Source organism: Pteropus alecto, unplaced genomic scaffold (assembly GCF_000325575.1).
Source record: "Pteropus alecto unplaced genomic scaffold, ASM32557v1 scaffold461, whole genome shotgun sequence".
In the NCBI taxonomy this organism is placed as follows: domain Eukaryota; kingdom Metazoa; phylum Chordata; class Mammalia; order Chiroptera; family Pteropodidae; genus Pteropus; species Pteropus alecto.
In genome coordinates, this window is record NW_006431079.1 from 3790283 (window position 1) to 3802982 (window position 12700).

The 12700-nt window shown below is 41.0% G+C and overlaps 1 protein-coding gene across 1 annotated transcript in view; it reads left to right on the forward strand.

Moving 5' to 3' along the window:
* Positions 1-87: 87 nt before the first annotated feature.
* TEAD1 (TEA domain transcription factor 1) overlaps positions 88-12700 on the forward strand; it is a 252398-nt gene continuing 239785 nt past the window's right edge. The window contains exon 1 of the mRNA XM_015596482.2: positions 88-278. The gene's annotated coding sequence lies outside the window, so the exon portion shown is untranslated. The remainder of the gene's footprint in view (positions 279-12700) is intronic.

Below are 12700 nucleotides of genomic sequence, written 5' to 3' on the forward strand. Positions count from 1 at the left end.
GCCTCCCGGCCGCCCCAGGCGTCGGGGCCCCCCGAGGCGGGCCCTGGGTCTGCGTCGAACTGTGCTTCTGGCGGGGTTTCGCTCCTTCTTCTCAAAGATGAAAGAGGGCACGGTCGTCTTTGCTGCTTCTCCAGGACTGTTGCTGCCTCCGCCGCCGCTTCATTGCACATTCAAGTGGAAAATTTTCAGGAGTCAGCAGAAACATTGTGTCCAAAAAAGACTGAGTCGCAGTTACCACCAAACCCTGGAGGAGACTCTCCCTGGAAAACTTCCCTTCGGTAGGAAATACTGGGGGATTTGTTTGTTTATTGGAAGAGAAATGATCCCCAGAAGGGGAGAAAATCAGGGTTCACTTCTAGTCTTTGTTCGTAGCAGCAACACTTGTTTTCAAAAGTCCGGAGGCCCGCTTTAAAGAAAGTTCAACTTGTATGAGTTTCCTTTTTAAAAAACTGTATTTTTTTTTTAAAACTAAGGCAACATTTTAAATGAGTTGAAACAATAGAGGGCTCACACTTCCCTTATTCTCCTCCCACGAAAAGAAATAAAACCCAGATCATAATTTTCTTTGCTTTTTAATTCTTTTAAAAGATTTATTTAAAGTTGAATGGTGTCACTGTATAAAAATATTTATGAAACAATGAAATACCAGCCACCAGCATTTCTCAGAAGGCTTGTTAACTTCTCAGAAGCAAGTGGCTGCCTGTGATTTGCAGAAATGAAAATTGACCCCAGTAAGTACTGGAAACTTAGAGACAGATGATGTTGCGAGAGCCGGTAATGTAAAAAGGCCGTGTTTTAAAATCAGTGCCTTGGAGGAAGCCCAGGTCCTGGGACAGAAAGGTCTGCAAAACCTATCAGATTTCAAAATAGTGTTGAAAAAATTAAAAATGCTATGGATATTGCAAAAGATCAGAACCCTTTCAGTTCAGGACAACCACATATTTCTTCCTCGCCACCTTTCACTGTGATTGTTTCTGAAAGTTGAGGTGGTCTGATGGCTTGTGTGGAGCTGGGTGCCTGCAGGTGGTTACCTGAGTCGACACATCTTTTCAGGAAGATGCGATCTCCCTGCATTGTCAGAGTAGTGAGTGGGCTTCTTTTCTGCAACCTGCTGTGGATCTTGCTTGTGTCTTATTCAACGGGGGGCTTCTCTGCTAGGGTACTCTGAGGCAGGCAGTAGCTGGAGAACAGAACTAAGGCTGTGCCCAGTGATTGGTTCATCCTTTCATTGCTGGATTTTGTGCCCTTCTGTAAATAATAGCAGGATCTTTGGGCCCAAACACATCTGAATGCTTATAAGGGCAAGACTTAGATTTAACTTTGGTAATAATCTTTTCTCTTTAGGAGGAAATAGTAGCACTGGTTACAAAGTGACTCAAGAAATGGATTAGTTGAACCTTTGTCAACAGCGAGGTTTTGAATTGTTGATTATTTTTTGGGGGAAAGGCTTATTTTTCTAATTTCACTATTTCCATAAATGGTCACAGATATTTTTGTTTAGCATTTCTTTGTACGCGCAACTGTGTTGAACTCTCAGGTTTCAGGTTTTAAACGGAGTTTACAATTCTTTTATTTGTTGTTGGTATAAAAATGAACTGATAAGCTGTATCCTTTACTGGTTCTTGCTGATGGTACAAAAGTGCCAATGTAGACCATTTTATTTTTACTTAAATGATAAATATTATTTGATCCGCAGTTTTAGAGGAATATTAGAATACCTTTTCTTTCTTTCTTTCTTTCTTTTTTTTTTTACAAGTCTGAAACAAACCCGGTGTGACACTTTGCCTTGACAGTAAGAGTATAAAAATAGTATAGGAAAGAATCTTTGTTTGGAGTCCTCCTCTGTGTGATCTTTTATAAAGTAACAAATAGAACTCAATTCAGAGAATATGACTGAGAGATTATTAGAGTTTTTATCCCTCCCAAAAAAACATAAACCAGGACTCACCATGGCATATATTTAATGAAATTTAAAAAGAGTGGGCAACTTAGCTTAGTTTGAGCCAGATTGAGATGAATTTCTCACTGAGAGGCGCTTCCTTGCATTGTGGTACAGTGTGTGTCTGGGCCCCAGCAGCAAACTAATTACACATAAGGAAGGGTTGAGGAGTGTACAGCCTGGGGGAAGTCAGCTTCCTCCTTTCTTTCCCTCTTCTTCTCTATCCCTCTTTTGCTTTCTACAGCAACAATTATATATTCATACACTCACTTTGGGGACTGACATCCCTTTTCTTTAGAAAAAGGACAAACAAGTCATAAGGAAAAACAGTGTTCTGTTTTTTTGCTGCTTGAGCTTTAGTCATTTATAAACAATTCTGAATTTTGCTGGCTCTGACAATGCAGAACAGCAAATATAAGAGAGCATTTCTTACTGAGAAAAATTGGGGAGAATATATCTATCATCTGTGTGTAGATCATATTTGTCACATTTTTAGTAAAAGAGCATGTAACAGGAACAGTCGGAATGTAGATCCCAAATGTTAGATAGGCTTTTGAAGAAATGAGCTGTGCCATTAACAATATTTTAAGGTTCCTTGCTTCAAAAATGGATTGTTATCTCATACATGGTGGTTGTACAAGAGCCTGCACATCTGTGGGATTACTCCTCTCTAATCTCATGCGCTATTATGTGTTAATTGTGAGCATGATGATACTGCCTGCACATGAAAATTGTGCTTTTTCTCTCAGAAGGTTGGTGCAAATAACTGCATGTATGATCTAGTGTACATAGAACAACCACGTTCACATACAGATAGTACGTAGATAACACTTTTAAGCTTGTACTTTAGGCACTTTGTCTTGTTTCCAGTAAAGAGATTGCAAAAGAATCAAAAAAAAAATATTGCTGAGTGAAAGCTGTGCTTAGAGGTTGGATCTGTTCAGTGATAAAACTTTGGGGGCCTGTTTTCTCCAAAGACTGAAGAATGCTGGCAAGAACAAGTGTCCAGCTTTCTCTGTAGAACCACAGGGAAATCAGAGACCACCTTTCTGTTGATAAATGCGGGTATTACAGCTTTCCCTTTAGAGTTCAGTGATTGGAACAGTAGAGTGCTAGTGTCCTACTTCTGAACTCGGCAAGAAAAGTATATTGTAAGCTTTTTACCCTTTGACAAACTTAGGCTTTGCTGCAAAGCTATTGAAGACTGACTGAGGGCTGGAAAAATCTTTTATAGCTGCACAGTGCTTTTTCTTATTTTATCTGTAGAAGCCACAGACTACCCTGTGGTATTTAATTTAGATCTCAAACCATGTTTGAACAATACATGTGATGTATTTTATTCTTTCATATTCACAAAATTGATAATATCAAGTAATGTTCATCTTAAGCATTTAATGTTTCAGAGTTCGGCTTTTTGACAAATACTAGGTTAGACCCTCTTGTGTTGCAATTTACTAGATACTTATGAAATCAGGGAGGTTCAGGGCCTTCCCTATTCTGGGATAGTTTTTGGAACGCTAGAATATTTGGATCTAAATAAAAGCTGTGAACTATTGAGAGTCCGTAGTCTGTAACGTACTCTTCACAAGCTTTCTTGACCATATCCTATATTTGAACTCACAGTTGAAATTCAGCCATTTCTTCAGATACATTTGGGCTTTGTAGTGGTGCAGAATAAGAGAATTTCGATGTATGTATTTTTATTTTAGTCAAAGCAAATGAGATGCCCAGAAGGGTGGATTTTCAGGATGGTGTTTCTTACAGGGTGGCTCACTCACAGCTCTTAAGTTCTCCTTTTGTCCACTGTTTTTTGGCATGGTTGGAAGGATTCTCAAAAAAATAGTTTCCATAGTCTGGGAGTTCTGGCTAACTGTGAAACCATTGGTTTCTCTTCTGATTGGATGGGGGGTAGGGGGGGCAGATGTCTTAAGAGGCTGTCTTTTCTACTTTTGTGGCAGGCCAAGGGAAGGCTCTATGCTGGTTGTGTTATGAGTCTCCACTCCCCCGCTCCCGCCTCAGTATTTACTATCCTGATGCAATGCTTTCTGCCTTTTTTTCACATTAGTTTTAAGGCTCTGTCCTAGAATTTCATTTGCAGTTTTGGTTTAAAGGACAGAGCCCAGCATTGGAAAATGGGTTTAAAAGAAAAAGCCAGCTTATCGAAGAACAATTTAAGCCACTGTTGTCTCCACTGGGAAATTCTGGTTGCTTTTAGGCATCTGACAGGTTTAGCTGTATGTGTAAAGTGACTGAAACACTACTGACTGGGAATACACAACAATGACGAGTGCTGTTGTTTTTACTGATATATAAACTGAAAAACTGCTGCTAATGGTGGGAAATGTTAATTATGTGAGAACATATTGAACTTATATTCTCTGGCATGAACTTTAAAAAAAAATATGCATGAACTGCGCTGCTTTTTTATAGGCACAGCTTTCTAATTATCATAATTCAGTTCAGCTCCGCTCTTGGATGGAGTTCAAGTGCAATCTCGATTTAACTTGAAAGGAGATTTTTCTTTTTACACCGAGAATGTTTAAGAAAATTTGAAAAGTTCATCCAAGAATGCTTTCCGTTTAGGTGTGGGTAATTTGGGGGGATGAAATGAGTGCCTTTATGTAATAGTTAACTAGATCTGAATATTAAGAAAAAGACTTATTTTTTTTGTGCTTTGCACCTATGCAAACCTGTTTCTTGTGCATTTTTGCATAACCAGGTGTTATGTGTTGCCGAGTTCTCTTTGAAAACTGGAGTCCTTTCCCTAATATTATAGTAAACTTTAAAACAATGAATTATTATCATCAATGACATCTGCAAAGATAGGAACCTTTTTAGAGAAAGTAGAAAGAAAAAAATTTAGAAATCTTATGAATTCATTTGACAAAAATCACCATTAATCTTTTATACCAACCAAGCCTTTAGAAGGTGATCTCCTTATCTGGTCATCTTTACACTTTGACTTGATGGCATTTTGTGAAGGGAGTTATCTTTGACAGCATTCATTCCAGTGTCCAATGTCCTTTAAATTTCCTGTGACCTTAGTTAGTGTCTTTACAAAGAAAAAAAGTTAATGAAGCCCAGGCGCCAAATCCTCTGTGGAATCAGTTTTAATTGGAAGAAAGAACAACTTCAGCTGGACCTTCCGACTTTCGTCTGGTCTGACTTCTACTGCTAGAATGCAAAGGGAGCCTGCGGAAACCAAATGACTTCATTTGCTCTGGCACTTCAGAGCCGAATTCACTTCCATGGTGGTGAAATAAAAGGAGCCAAGTGTTTTAAATAGCCACTCCCCAAGGCCTGCCCGCCCGAGTGTTTTGAGAAAAGCGCATTGTCTGCTTGCAGCTCTAGCTGGGAGCCTGGCTTGCCCTCCCCCACCAGGCAGCTCCAGTTCTGGAGTTGACATCTGGTTTTCTCTCTGTTCACCTGATGTATATACCGTACATGTGCACACATGCGGTGTGCACGCATGTATCCTGCAGTAATGTGTATTTTCGACCATTGAAGGTCTGTGTGTTTCTAGTCCCTGGTGGGATAGGGGGAGGCACAAAGCTAATAGCACAAAATAAAATGTAAACACAGTAGCTGTCCTGCATGCCGCTGCTGCTGGGTTTCTGTCCGATGGTGCTTTCTGGGTAGGCGTGCCTATTGTTGTGGCAGCAACAGGCGGCAGAAGTTGGGGCACCATATGGCGGATGTGGGCCTCAGATAAGCTGTCTGGTAATTTAGCTTATCAATAGCATTTTGATATGCTTCATTTTCAGATCACCCATCACTGTGGCTGGGGGTGTCTTGGGGGCTAACTGAGTCCGCAACCATTGAAACCATTGTGAGCAATGCTTCCTTTGGTGGAATCTCTTTCAACCCTTTCTCCCTCGGTGCCTTTTCATCTGAAAGCCTTTGGAAGACAATGGTGGTTGTCGTTAGAAAGAGCCCCATCAGCTGAAGGAACGGTCAGCCCCCAGTCCCCGTCCCCACCTTGAAATCTGGGACACTTAGAAGACCTTATCAGGTATTTTTATTGATAGGAAAACAGAAAAATAAAGCTACTTAATAGCATTTCATACTGACAGAGCCAAGAAATTCCCATAATTCAAAATTTGCCTTTGTTTTAAATACTGGCCAGATAGGGCTGATACTGTTTTTATCTTGATAAAAGGTTTCTAGTTGTTGTACGTTAAAAATATCTCCCTAATTTCTTTTCACTTTTGAGTTTTACCTTAATCATAAAATGTAAAAATGATTATCATCTATATAACTGGATATAAGAGCAGGTGTTATCTCTGGTTTGGAGGCAAGAAGCAGCTTCCTCTATGACTAGGAATTGTAAAGAGGGAAATGCTTCTAGAACACCTCTGTTCAGATAGATGTCAGGTGAAGATGAAGCAAAAATAAAATCTCTTTCACTGTGAATTGGGGTGGGGCACAGGGATGACTATATGCCCTTCTATGCCCGAGAAGCAATAAAAGGAGCAGAACCACCTTTTCCATATTTGACACTCATCTGTTACCCCTTGGGAGTGTAGCAGTTGTTTCCAGAGATGTGTGTTAGGCTTGCTGGCAAGCGGCTTAAGAACTAATTCTTGCCTGACTGCTTACAGAGGTAGTTTTACTTTTTGAGTAGTGGGAATGGTCCCGACGGTATCCCTTGACGTTGCAGAGGGAGGGGATAGAAAGGGTGATCTTGATGGCATCTCAGAGATGAGCCTGCTGCTGATAAACCATACACAGCTTTTCATCCTTTTCTTTCCTTCTCTCTTCCCTCCATTTGGAGCATCCTGAAATACAGATGCTCCCGGTTTTGCATAGTACTGCTACTTGTCCCTGGCCATTTAAACATTTACGAGTGCTGCCGTGTGCCAGGGATTTGGTGATCATGTTGTCAGTGAATGGTGATCAGTAAAATGCTCTGGTGAAATTTACAAGGAGGAAAACAGGCATGTAAAGAGATCATCGCAATCCAGTGGGAAAATTGTGTATCCCTTATTTCATGAGTTCCAAGATACAAACTTTTTCCATATTTGAACATGTCCTACAATCATGGCTGACCAGGCCATGGTCATGACTCATGATGTGATTGCATACACTCATCAAAGTCTGTTGAACAAATGCAGAATGCTCTTGATGTCACCAGTGCTCTTGTCACAGAGGGCAATATGATAGTGTGTGGAAAGCATGGATATTGATCTGTCTGAGAAGTTGTTTTAGGTCTGTCTTACCCAGTTTATTTTGCTTATACTTTACTCTTTATATATATATACAAGATTGACATGATTAAAAAGTTTCAGTATGCATAAAATGATTTCTAAGTGAGAAGCATTCTGGGATGGTTTGTTTTGCAACAGCGTTTCTTAGAAAATCATTCTGCATCTTCCAGTCAGTGTCCTAGAGTTGATGAAACATGTATGCATCTATATCCAGGAAGATCTGGGAGGTTATACTTTATTGATGGGTTGCTTTGAGGGAGTGAGTTGGGAAGGTGGGAAGGGCTTTCATTTTTTTACACATTTATATTTTTAGGAGCATGAATTTCCTTACGTAATATCAGAATAAAGGGAAAAAAGCTCAGTAGGGTAAGTGTTCATGACATTTCCAAAAAGTTTTGTCTCCCAGTGATAGGGACCGAGGAAAGATTTGCAGTGCACATGATTTTGAAGTTGGGTCTTGAAGGGAAAGGTTTTGTTTGTTTGTTTCCAGATGCCATTTTAGGAGTAGAGTGGGGCTAAGTTGTTAACAAAAAACCTCTCTGAAATACTCTCCAGAGTAATGAACTCAAACCTGAAATAATGATACAGAAGCTTTATTGCCAGTCGTGAGCTGGTATAGATCTGACACTTGGCTGCGAGCAATTAATAGAAAGGAGAAAAAGGAAGGGAGAGAAGAGAGAACTGGTTGACATAGGGAGTGGGAAGTGTACTGATTCAGTTTTGGAAAAAGACTAACAATGTAGGATTATAGGAGGTTTGGAGTTAGACATACGTTAGTTGGACTCTTGTCTCAGCCACTTACTAGTTTTATGGTTTTGGACAAATCACCTCTCTGAGCCTTGGTGTCCCCATCTGGAAATGTGAATAGAATGCCTCTTGTATAACTTACACTTAGTAAGTGCTCAGTAAATAGCAACTTTGAATGTTATCTTGCATACCAGGTCTTCACAGATTTCCTGCCAGGTCAGCCTGGACAGGGACTCTTGAGGAACACCCAGGGCTAGGGCAGAGTTACTTGGAAGAACCGGACTTCTGGTCTCAGGCAAATGGATTAAAATCCAGGAGAGGCTGGGGCATCCCATCAAATCCTGGACCATAATTGCTTTGAACCACACTTCCCCTGTCCATAAAGTGGAGGAAATCCATCAGTAAATACATCATATTTGAGGTCATTCTTTGCCAAATGGTCATATGAATTAAATGGAAATGCTTCTAAAAGTGGGTAGCATGGTGCTCCTTCATCTGCCCAAAAGGAAACCTCTTCCATAGGTCCTTGCTTGGAAGACATACTCTATACTTTGGGATGGGTTCTAAAAATTCTTCTCTAAGGTGTTTGTAAGGAACTCTTCATAGAGAAACTGTGCTTAGAGCCCTGGGCCTGCTGACAACACCACTGAGGAATAGTTGCTGGTGTTCTGAGGGCATTAAACTTCAGGTGGGAAAGAGAATAAGAGGCAGAGAGGAACAACTCCCTAACTTGGCTGCCTCCCTTGCACTTCTTAATACCTGTTTAGGGCAGGCTGCTTAACTTTGAAGAGTTGTGGTAAAGCTTCCTTAAGAGCTAACTAGCTCAGTGTGTTATAGCTGCAGGTGTGACTGCTGTTAAAACCCAGATTATTCTGTTCCTCCAAGAACACTCCAAGCTCACGAATTAAGTCTTTGCCTCTCTTATCAGACTTCTTTCTCTGGGTCTTAAATATAATTTAAATAATAATTAACAGTCATTTTGAATAGTAGCCCATCCCTTTACCAGTGTATTTGCATATTTGAGAAGATGTTAAACTGAGATGAGTGTCTACTTGGGTTAGTACCCAGGTACTTCCTGAATAAGTGTGTTGAATTATTTCTCACAGTTAGTGGGTAGAGAGACCTGATTTTTCAGTCAGTTGCCCTAAGCTGGCCCTGCTCTGCTCAGGTCACCGCCAGCTACACTTCAGTGTGTGTCTACATCCCCTTGTTTTCAGACCTGGGCCACTCCCAGTGACTGGTATGAGCAATTAAGATTGCCTTGTGTGAGCCTGAGCTGGGGACCACCTGCATTTTATTGACACCTTGTATTGTTTCTTAACCTGGGTATGTAGAACTGTGTGTTGATTAATGTGGTTTCACAGTCTTTAAGTTAAAAATTAAAGTTAAAAATTGTTGAGAGATGAGTAAACTCGTTGAGAATAGGGACTTTTAGAGGCAGTCAGATGAGTTGAAGCGGGGAGAAAGATAGATTTAAAACAGGGATATACAACCTTGTGAATCTACTAAAAGCCACTGAATTACATACAGCATGTCTTCAAATACCGTTTTGTTCAGCATTGTTTCGTTATAACGTTGAGATGCCTTAGGAACTTAACTCTTATTTATATCAATTAGCCTGTGGTAAAATTGGTTTTGTTATGTTGGTTTGCTTAAAGTTGCAGAACCTATCTATGACGTTAAGTGAGGACTTACTGGACTCTAAAAGGGTGAATTAGTATGGTATGTGCATTGTATCTCATAGAAAAAAAATAATAAGACACCGAATCTAGTTATCACACTGAACGTCGGGCGTGCTCACCCTTGTACCCCCAGCACTCCTCACACGGCATGTACATTTGTTTTGCTGGTCAAGTGATTAAGCTTGATCTTCAGAGCAGTGACCTAGTAAGTAGTTCACGCTTCTAGTTTGCTGCTGTTAGTGAGGGGCCTAAATGAATCTGATGGAAGTATCTAAAATGGAAGATTTTTTACTTTATAAAGAATGATTTCAACAATGTGCAGTGACTCACTTCTTAATGATAAATGTTGACCGTGCTAACTGCCCACATGGCTTATACTTTAAACAGTCCAAGAACTAAATCATAAAGGATAAACTAGGAGATCATGAGGAAGAGAGACCCAGAAGGCACAGGAGGTCACAGTCAAGTATTGAATCTGATTTGTAAATTGATTTAAGATGGGGGAAAAAACAAACAAACCCAGAGTCAGGTTAATTTATACCCCATGTTTTAGGCTCTGCTCTGCCCAGTGTTTTCCTAATTTCAACTTGGTCTTTCTAGTTCCTGTGTCTTCCCACCAGATGCTGACTGTCTTCCTCACAATAACTGTTTGTGAGAGTTTTTAACCATTCGTATTTTCTAAAGGGTTGTTCTTTACCGTTCCTCGTGGCTAAGTAACTGCTTGCCTGGAACAGGCCTGGCTTATGCTTCTTGTCTTGGTGTAATCCTTAATAATTAGCACCCTTTGCTACTCTCAAAATGTCCGGGTTTGGATGGTAAATTACATGATCATTCTTCTAATAGGAAACTGTCGAGGAAGCTGGCCGACTCCCTTTAAGCAGAATGGAGAGAAAATCCAGTCAGGAGTCCTTTGTGGTGCCCTGGTGTTGAGCTCAAGACAGTATTATTCTTGAAAGTGTGTCCCAAGCTGTTCTGAGACCAGAGCTACAATAGAGGGGGATTTCAGGGAGCCACGTGTCCTATAAACCTGTGCTTGTTTCAACCAAACCGTTTCAAACCCTCTGCCATTCTGAAGATCAATTCCTAATGTATTAAAAAAATTTTTTTCTCGTCATTCATAAGGATGATTCAGCATTGGTTCATTTCCTTTTTTGACTAGCTAAGTTTAATTTAGGAAGAAGTTTTTCCCAGTGGAATTCTGAAAGGTTTGTTAACTGTGAAATTTGGGGATTTTAGAACCTGTGGTTTCAGTATGCTTGACAGTCTTTGGTTTCAAACTTGCTTATATCTGTGATTTTTTGCGAGAGTGTGTAATGATGTCCTGTGATGTACCTCTATTTATAAGGCAGGGAAAATGGAGTGGAATTTTAGGAATTTAAGAAATTTTAGGACTTTGCCTAAAACCAAAAGTAATTATAGTGATACTGCTCAATTCTTTTGGTTCTTTTGGATCACTGTTTATTGAGTTCCTTTCTCATGCGCTTTAGGCAGTAACTTGGGCAGGTGTTCAGTCCACTGTATTATCTTTCAGGTCTCCCTGAAACAGTGGTATCTGGGCTTTGCTATCGAGAGCTCGGAAAACTGTTTCCTTGTTGGGGCAGTTCATTGGGAGAAGGCATTCGAAGGACCTCCAGGGCCTGGGATCTGGGTCCCTCTAGCTGTGTGGAAGGAAGGCTTGGTTGGACAGCCCCTGCTATTGGTCTCCCTGTGACCTTGGGCAAGTTACTTGAAAAATCTCTGGATTCCCTTTCTGGGAAGATAATACTGGGCCACCTGCCTCTCTATTCTGTTTTTTAGCTGAGCTTTAGATTAAAGAGATAAAATGTGAAAGCCTTAGGCAGAAAGGTCCTGGAGAATTGTTTTATTATCTGAGTCATCCCATCCACAACCCCACACTCCCCTCCCAAAGCCAGGTTTTGTGGAGGAGGGAACAGTTCTGCTGACTTCACTCCATAACTCTTCTTTTAGTTGCACTAATTCCTGAGGCCACTCTGGGTGAATTTGGATAAGGAAGGAAGGCTGATAGGCCAGGTTCTGTCTTAAGCCCATTCTTCAACATTACCTTATTTAAACCTAAGACCTCCATTTGTTGTTGAAGAAAGTGAAGCTCAGAGAAGTTTAGTCATCTGCCCAAGGTCACTCAGCTAGCATGACAGGGCCAAAATTCTTAGGTCTGTGTGACTCTACACCCATCAGGCTAACAAAAGACTGCATATTAAGTCACCTGTCAGATTTTATTGTGCCATATGAATGAATTTAAGGTAGAGTAACATTGTAACAAAGGAAGGAGTCCCCTTACTTGGAATATGTGCCCAGAAAAGGCAAAGTACAGAATACTTTGTTTTGTGTTCATGGTGGCCCATTTTACTCTATCTTCAAAACAAACAAGTGGCTAAGGCCCTAAAAATGCTGGGTGTGACCTAATCAAGCCTTTCCTAAGGGAATTTTCCCACCTTAGTCATTTGTCTTCTTGAAAGGGGGCAAGATTCACCCCTCCCCTTTGGTTTCAGTCCTCAAGGACTAGAGACTTGGTGGTACTCCTCACCTTTCAGATTGGTTACCCTAGCCATTGAAAATAAGAGAGAAGGTTGCTATTGGAGCCCGGGTTGATCCAAACTGGGGTGTGTGTGTGTGTGTGTGTGTGTGTGTGTGTGTGTATGTGTGTGTGTGTGTGTGTGTGTTTTGGAAACTTGGAACTGGCCCTGCCAGTTTATCTGGTTTTTCTCTGGAATGTGCTCTGTTGGCAGGCTGTCAGAATAAGTTAGCCCCCTCTATCACCCTGAAGGCTTGGATATGGAAATGGCCTCATGCTGGGGGTAGGGTTTAGGCAGATGACCTTGACTTCACTCCTTGATAGTGGGAGTGCTTTGGAAACCTGGGAGATGAGGTGATTTTTCTCCCCTCTCCATCTAGGTGACTAGCTGGAAAATAGTTCTAGGCTGTGATATGTGATGGGTGGTGGCAGGGGAGGAGGGGAGAAGGGAGTTATATTAACCGTGCCGCTTAGAGCCCTTAATAATCAGGCCTCTGAAAAAGACATTAGATAAGGGGCTTTGAAATGGAGTTGCCACCCATCTTGGACATCTTGGTTGGTTTTTAGTGTGTTGGCGGGGGGGACTGGTTGA